Source organism: Crocodylus porosus, unplaced genomic scaffold (assembly GCF_001723895.1).
Source record: "Crocodylus porosus isolate Cpor-Errol unplaced genomic scaffold, CroPor_comp1, whole genome shotgun sequence".
In the NCBI taxonomy this organism is placed as follows: Eukaryota; Metazoa; Chordata; order Crocodylia; family Crocodylidae; genus Crocodylus; species Crocodylus porosus.
In genome coordinates, this window is record NW_017728915.1 from 28,509,985 (window position 1) to 28,517,688 (window position 7,704).

The following is a 7,704-nucleotide window of genomic DNA, read 5'->3' on the forward strand; positions in this document are numbered from 1 at the left end:
CAGCAAATTTGAACAGGGTGCTTTTTACCCCCTTGTCCAAGTCACTGATGAAGATGTTGAACAGTGCGGGCCTGAGGACTGAGTCCTGGGGGATCCCACTGCCCACATCCCTCCAGTTTGAAAGTGACCCATACACCATCACTCTCTGGGCGTGGCCATCCAGCCAGTTGGTGACCCATTTGACTGTGTGGGTGTTGGCACCACAGTCCCACAGTTTCTTAATGAGAACGAGGTGAGAGATGGTGTCGAAGGCCTTCTGAAAGTTCAGCAAGACTATGTCCACTGCTACCACTGCATCTAAGGATTTGGTGCCCTGGTCATAGAAAGCCACCAGGTTGGTCTGACAGGACATGTCACTAATGAACCCATGTTGATTGCCCCGAAGCATAATCTCCCCTGCCGGCCCCTTGTGGAAATGCTTCAGGATAATTTTCTCAAAAAGCTTGCCCAGGATTGAGGTAAGACTAACTGGCCTATAGTTTCCTCCCCTTTTTGAAGATGGGAACCACATTGGCCCTCTTCCAGTCCTCTGGCACCGCACCAGAGCACCACGAGTGCTTGTAAAGCTGTGCCAGGGGTCCCGCGATTACCTCAGCCAATTCCCTCAGTACTCTGGGGTGGAGATCGTCCAGACCAGCTGATTTGAATACATCCAGTCCCTCCAGAAGTTCCCTAACTAGTTCCTTACTAATCTTTGGCCTAGGTGCGCTTCCCCAGGGTCTCTTGAATGTCTGTAATTTGATTTTTGCAGGGGTTTTTTCACACAAAATAGTTAAATTTTGAGAAGTTCTTCAGCAAGATCAAGGAGTTGTCCTTCGTAGTTCTGCTAGTGAAACTATTAAAGAAAAAAAAGAAACTACACTAGAAAGAACAACATTTGCATATAAGAGGACTAAATATTCATATGCTAACAACAAAGTAGAGGGGGGAGATTTCTCAGTTGGATCTATTAGATATAAGCCTTTCAGAAAGAAGGATCAAGCACAGGAAAATAATTTTAGATACTACTTTATGTTATAATAGGGGCAGCTAGCTCTCTTTTATCTGTTCGTGCAGGTTTTTCAGTGTTTTTAAGGGATTAAATATGTTGGTGGTCTGAACATGGTCTGAAAACTAGAATACAAAATATGAATTGATGGCTCCCAAAATATATATATATGTTAGAATCAGCAACCAAGGCTATATAGATCTTTTGGAAACATTAATTCAAAAAAAATTGTCCAGTATTGAAAACAGTCTGTTATTTGAATAATCAGTTGAACAGGGAATATTGTTTAGAAAGCATTATTTGTGAAAGATACTTATGCTGTAAAAATAAATGGATGCAAGCAACCCTAAAGAAGGTGATAAAAGTAAAGATACCTGTTTAAAAGCCTCTACTGACCTCCATAGGATTTGGCTTGGACCCTGACTTCAATTTTACAGATAACAAACATACTTAACATGCAACATTTTTGTATGCAAAATCACTATTTAGGTTGAGTTGCTTTCATTTTGGCCTCCTCAGACCCAGTCAAAGCAAAATCGACAGGTAAGGAAAGGAACATTAAACACATGTTTGCAGAAGCTGTTCGTGTCCTAAACCTTTTTTTTACGAGCCATTGACGGTCTACTGTCAACCAATACCAGATTCAGGATCTCTTGATTGTCACTTTAAATTCCGAAGACCTGTTCCTTTATGCAATGAAAAAATGTCTCCTGAGTATTTTCAAATTGTTATTACTGTACTGACATCCAACAAAAATAACATACACTTGCCTTCGTGCTATGAGATGCAGAATGAAGACAGGCATGTGCATGTAGTTATTTCAGGTAAAGTGTCATTTCTTGTCCACCTTTATTTTATGAGGAAAAACTTAGTAAAACTGATTTCTTTTTCATTTTACAGAATTATCTGTTGAACAAATGTTTCAATCACTCACTGTGTGTAAAATCAATGAGAAATTAAATTAAGAGCTAAATCTGGATATATTGAGTTCTGTAAGCATCTTAAACCACTGGCTTTCAAAATCTTTCATTTGTTGAAAGTAAACTGTTCGTGCAGTCATTACTGTAGTAGAATAATTTAAAAGTGTTTTGCAAATTGTTTAATGGAATATACATAATCAATACTTTGGAAACCTCCACAGAAGAAGAATAGGATTTTTTTTTCACAGCATATTGCCAAATTTGCTATGCTGGACACAGTCATGTCAGATAGATGGGGTTTCTTTCTACCTAATGGTCTTTCATATTGCTCTCTAGATTGCAATAAAAGATTAGTAACATGAAAATGCATATACTCTTGTACAGATACTTTAGGAATTTTTTTTGAAACAGGGAAATTGCATTAGTCATATTAAAAATATACAAGTCAGGCATTGCATGCATTTAGTGCCACACATGCTTTTTTTTTCTCTTACATGCTAACATTCTTTATAAAATAGAAACATAGTTTTCAGACACTGTGACAGTGTCCTCTCACTGCGTGTGTAATTCTGGAATCAAAGCATGTATGCGTCACGCCCAGGTTCTATTTTTTTTAAATTCTATAGTGAACTTATATAAAAATGATTTGGGTCTTAAACATAAAAAGTTTATGGTGCTAGGCTATGAGCTCTGTCCTTGCCAGTCACTCTCGATTTGTTTTTGTTCCAAAGTACCTGTAGATCTGTTCACTGGAGCATGTACTTGCTTTGACACTAGGTACTTGAAATGAGTGTTAAATGGATACAGTTCATAGATGCTGAATCAGGTTCATAGTCCTTACTCAGACAAATACCCCAAAACTACTATTAGCTGGGTGGTTTTCCTGGTAAAGTATATCTCAGTAGTCAAGAATCACTATTTTTGGATAGCAAAAATACCCCAAAACACATTTTGCATGCTCATTTTCCATAGACTCTACTGCATTAATAGTTGGTAGCAGAGTATACATGCTTGTTGATGCTGGTGAGCTTCTAAGTACTGCTGTGTAAAGAAGCTGTTGCTATTTCTTGAGTTACTTTGGAGTTTGACTTGTCATTTGACTTGTCCTATGGTAGAAGAAAGGGGGAGGAGGGAGAAAGAGTGGAAACAATGATGACTGAGGATGCAAACAAGGTACGCAATTCAGTTTACTACATTTCTTGCCTAAAATACACATGGCTTTAATTCCACAATTAAGATGTAAGTCAAGAAGTTTGCCAACATATATTTATCACCAGGGAACCCTTAACTTATTCTGTAGTTGATAGTTGGCAGTTGGCAACAGTATACCCTTTGGTTTCAAATTAATTTTGCATTTGTTCAAGCATGACATGCATGCAAATACTTATCAAGTGACAGTAGATAATTTAAACTTATCAGTTCTGACTTGCTGAATAACCATGGCAGATACATGATGGATGGCCACTAAATTGGCAGTAAGACATCAGTAGGTGAGGTGATTAAAAAAAAAAAAGCCTCCTAGCCTAGTATTACCCAATATTCCTGTGTATAAGCAACTGCTAGAATGCTAATATCTTCTCAAACCTGTTATCCTTGGCATTTCAAAAATCAAGCTTGTCCTCAGCTGTGTAGTGAGGGACTACTACCCTTGCTATTATAAGTAAGTGAATACAGTGCTACATTGCTAGCTGCAAAGCAACAACGCTGTGGCAGGAGGGATAGGTAGCAGATGTAGGTTGTAAAGAAGCAAGCCAGGGCAATAAGCCTGCCAATTAGGGAAAAAAGAAAGCCCTGAGCCTGATCCTGAAGATGGAAAGCCAGGTGACTATAAGCAGGGAAGAAAGGGCTATACAAGCCTAAACCTGGGGCTAGAGGTTTAGATTGGCCCTGATCCTTTAGGAGAAATAAGTTGCTGAATATATGCCAAAGGTAAGTGCTTTTGTGTTAAAGCAGTTCATGTTGCCCCTGGTGGTTTGGAAGCTGCAGGTCAGGTGTCTGGGAGATGCTCCACCCTGGTGGCCTGAAGCTGAGTGGTTCAGGGTTTGAAGTCCAGATAGGCTGGACCCAATGGTCTCCATGCACTAGAGCTGAAATGAAGCCAGAGACCCAGTGAATGACTAGAGAAGGAGCTTAGACCTAGTGGCCTGCATGGGTAGAAACTGAGATGGTGCAAGTGAAGGAGTAGAGAAGGGAATGAAGCCCAGATAGAGCCTTGCAAGGATCTGGGACCCAAAAGGCTTTATGGGAAGAAGCCAAGACAGGGTCAGAAGCCCAGTGAATGGATAAAGACCTGCTAGCATTAAGGGTGAGTTGGAGCTGCAAGGACAAATGTATCCCTGGCTGGTCATTGCTCAGAGAGGGCTAACAGTGTACAGTTAGGGAGAGCCCTGTAAGACCCAGGGGTAATGTGGCGTGTAGCTCAGGGCAAGTGAGAAAACATGATGGAGGAAGACCTCTGAGGCATGGGAGCAAGTACGGGGACAGCTGGAGACTGTGATTAGTGCCCCTATGGCAGCAAGACCAGGGTGGACATGTTTAAGGCCAATAGAGTTAATATTAGTGCTGGCAGAGCACAAAGGATGCCTGTTAAACATGGAGGTTTTGGCTAAAAGAGCCAGGGTTCACAATGCTGAGACAGGATCCCTGGGTGCAGGGACAAGGAGAGAGAGGCAGAGGCAGAGGCAGGGGCATAGAGCTGAGAGAGGCAGAAAAGTCTTGCTCAGGATTGGGGCCAGAACATGGCTGCCTGGGGATGAGCAAGGCAGAAAATGGTACCCAAGGCTTACTCTGGTCCCTGTGGGCACCTTCCTACATTTCTTATTTAGACATCCAGGCATGGAAGGAAAGCATAGGGTGGTGGCCTGAGCTGCCAGTGGGGCAAAATGGGGTCATAATGTGAACTAGGGAACTCCACAATCATGCTCTAGTGGTGGATCCTGTCAGATGCTATAACATCTTCTTGATAATCAGATCCTATTCCAATTATTGGGCATCTATGTGGTGCTTGACCATCTCAGCCTGAGTCTTTTTACCCTGTGGGAGTCCTTGAAAACCTATTGACATGAAATGTGGGTGGATCTGTTTTTGTAACCCAGGAACAGCTAACATAAAGGCATGCAATAAAAATAGAACAAGATTTTTTTTTTCCCCTCCCCTTCACCTCTCTTTCCCCTCTCCCCCCCCCCCAAAAAAAAAAAGAACTTGAACCAAGTGAAATGGTAGTCTACCTATTAGGCATCTAACTGATATCTTATCTGGCCCAAATTTTGCTGCTGCAGCTGTTCCAAATTTATCATCTGCTCCAATCAGCGGCTGTGATTCCAGCACAGAGGCATTTGGGAACTTGCTAAGGAATGCATGTTGCATGTTTCCTATATCGGAACACACAAACTTCCATGCCAGATAAGACCGATGGCCATGTTCCTGGCCAGGATTGACCACTTAAAGAACCAAAAAAAACCCTATACCTGTTTGTTTGTTTGTTTGTTTTCCAGGCATTACAACTAGTATTGAACTAATTAAACTATAAGACAAAAGTTATGCTTTGTCAGGTGGTACTGATTTATGTACTAAAATATGTAGACTGATAATTGCTGCATTTTTCTCCTAGATAGAAATATACACTCATGTTCCTTTACTGCACATTATAGATCAGAAACTTTGATTGGTGGGCAAACAGTACAATTCCAGGTGGAAAGGCATGGTCCTAGCACAACTATGTGCCAGCCTTAATACTAGGTCACAAAAATAGATCTTCCCACCTTGTATGCTAACAGGTTTCAAGGACTCCAGTAGGATAGAAAGAATCACACTTGGATGCCCAAGCACCACAGAGATGCCTAACACTATATTTACTAGAAGACAACTGTGATTATAAGATGACCCACCCCCCAATCATTAAGTTATCAATTTTACATGTATAGAACTTTGTAGGTATAGAATCTAACTTTTGGAGGTTTTCCTTGCATTTGTCCCCCTCCCAATGGTACAGCAGGGAAAATAAATCTGGAGGGTACAGGTAGCCCTTTGTTCTCTACTTCTACCCCAACCTTTTCCCCCTGGCAACTCCTTCTCCCTATCCTTATGGTCAGACCCTATTCTCCCTGAGCACATGGACATGAGTAACAAATGTAAAAACAATATCCTTGAAATTAAACATGGCTGTAGCACTATGCATATAGTACCTATGCATTTAGTTTATCTAATATTGATGCACGTTGCCTTTTTTTTTAGTTGCTGCAAGTTTTACCACAAGTGTTTCATAAGCACATCTTGGAATGATTGAGCTCTACTCAGTAGATAGAATTTCAAATTGATTTGGCTGACTTGGCCCAAAACATGAAAATTCAACCCCCCCCAAAAAAGTTGTAGGTTCCTATCAGCATGTTTGTCCAGTATGGCCCATGTGTTTTATAGTCAAGTTCAGCATTGGCTGCACTTAATCAACTTCACAGTTGGTTTCCAGGACTAAGCACATGCTGCTTTTGGCAACTTTTAATGGTAGATTATGTATTTGGTGAGATTTCTTCTCATGTGATACTAAAATGAGGGGCTTTTTCCCCATGCTATTTGTGGGGGGGGATACCTCATCTTGTACTTAAGTAAATATGGTAATTGGAATAGGATCTGGTTATTTGCTAGGAGGTATTATAGCATGTGATGGGTTCTGTCACCTGAGGATAATCATGGAGCACCCCCCTAGCAGTGACTCTGACCCTGTCCTGCCAAGCTAGTTGCTCAGGCCACTACCCTATGCTTGGCTGCCATGGCATAAGTTGAAGATTTATAGCATCCAGAAATTATTAGGACAATAAGAAACCCACTCATTCCTTTTCCAGGTCTCCTGTTGTAGCACCTGGGATTTTATTAGAACCATTACTATGCTCTAAAAAACTTTTTCCAGCAGCTTAAAGTCAAGTCAGCTTCTCATTCAAAAAGTAAAAAAGCTTTTTGAATACCAAGAAGAATATGGAACAAATGTAGAAAGGGTGAAAAATACATCAAGTTGCCTGGTGTATATGTTAATTATGGCACAAGCTGTTGGTGGTCGTGCAGTATCTGCAATTAACAGATAGGACAGAAAATATAAACTTGCCCTCCAGATAAGCCATTGAAAGGCGAACTCAAATCAAAAGCATTATATTGTCGTCTCTCCTAGAAATTTTTATGTAATAGCTGGTAATGTGGAGGAACCACCATAAGTTACAGACCTTCCCAACAACTGATACTTTATACCTCTAAGCCTCAGTGTTTCTATTTCCTTATCTGGAAAGCATTATATACAAACTTCATTTAATCTATTTAAACCTTATGTGCTTGCAAAATTAAGTTGAAACTTCCACAAGAACTTGGTTTCTTAGTTTTCCAGGTTTCTTTCCCCCTTCCTCTTTTCTGGGTTACACGTGTTCCTGCTTCTGAGATTAATGGCAAAAGGCTAAAAATACATTGAAAGTACAGAGGCTGTGTTGGAATTTCATAGAACCATAGAAATTTCATAGAAAACTAGGGTTGGGAGGGACCTCAGAGGTCATCTAGTCCACCCCCTACTCAAAGCAGGATCCATACCACCCAGCCAAGGCTTTGTCTACCTGGGTCTTAAAAACCTCTATGGGTGGGGATTCCACATCCTCTCTGGGTAGTCTGTTCCAGTGCTTAACTACCCTTGTAGTGAGAGCGTTTCCCAATATCTAATCCAACTTCCTCTGCTGCAAATTGTATTTGGAGTAAGGGTTTGGTTTGGTTTGGCTCTCAAACGGAATAAACTTGTCTATACCGCCTTGAAAAACTAAATGTCTG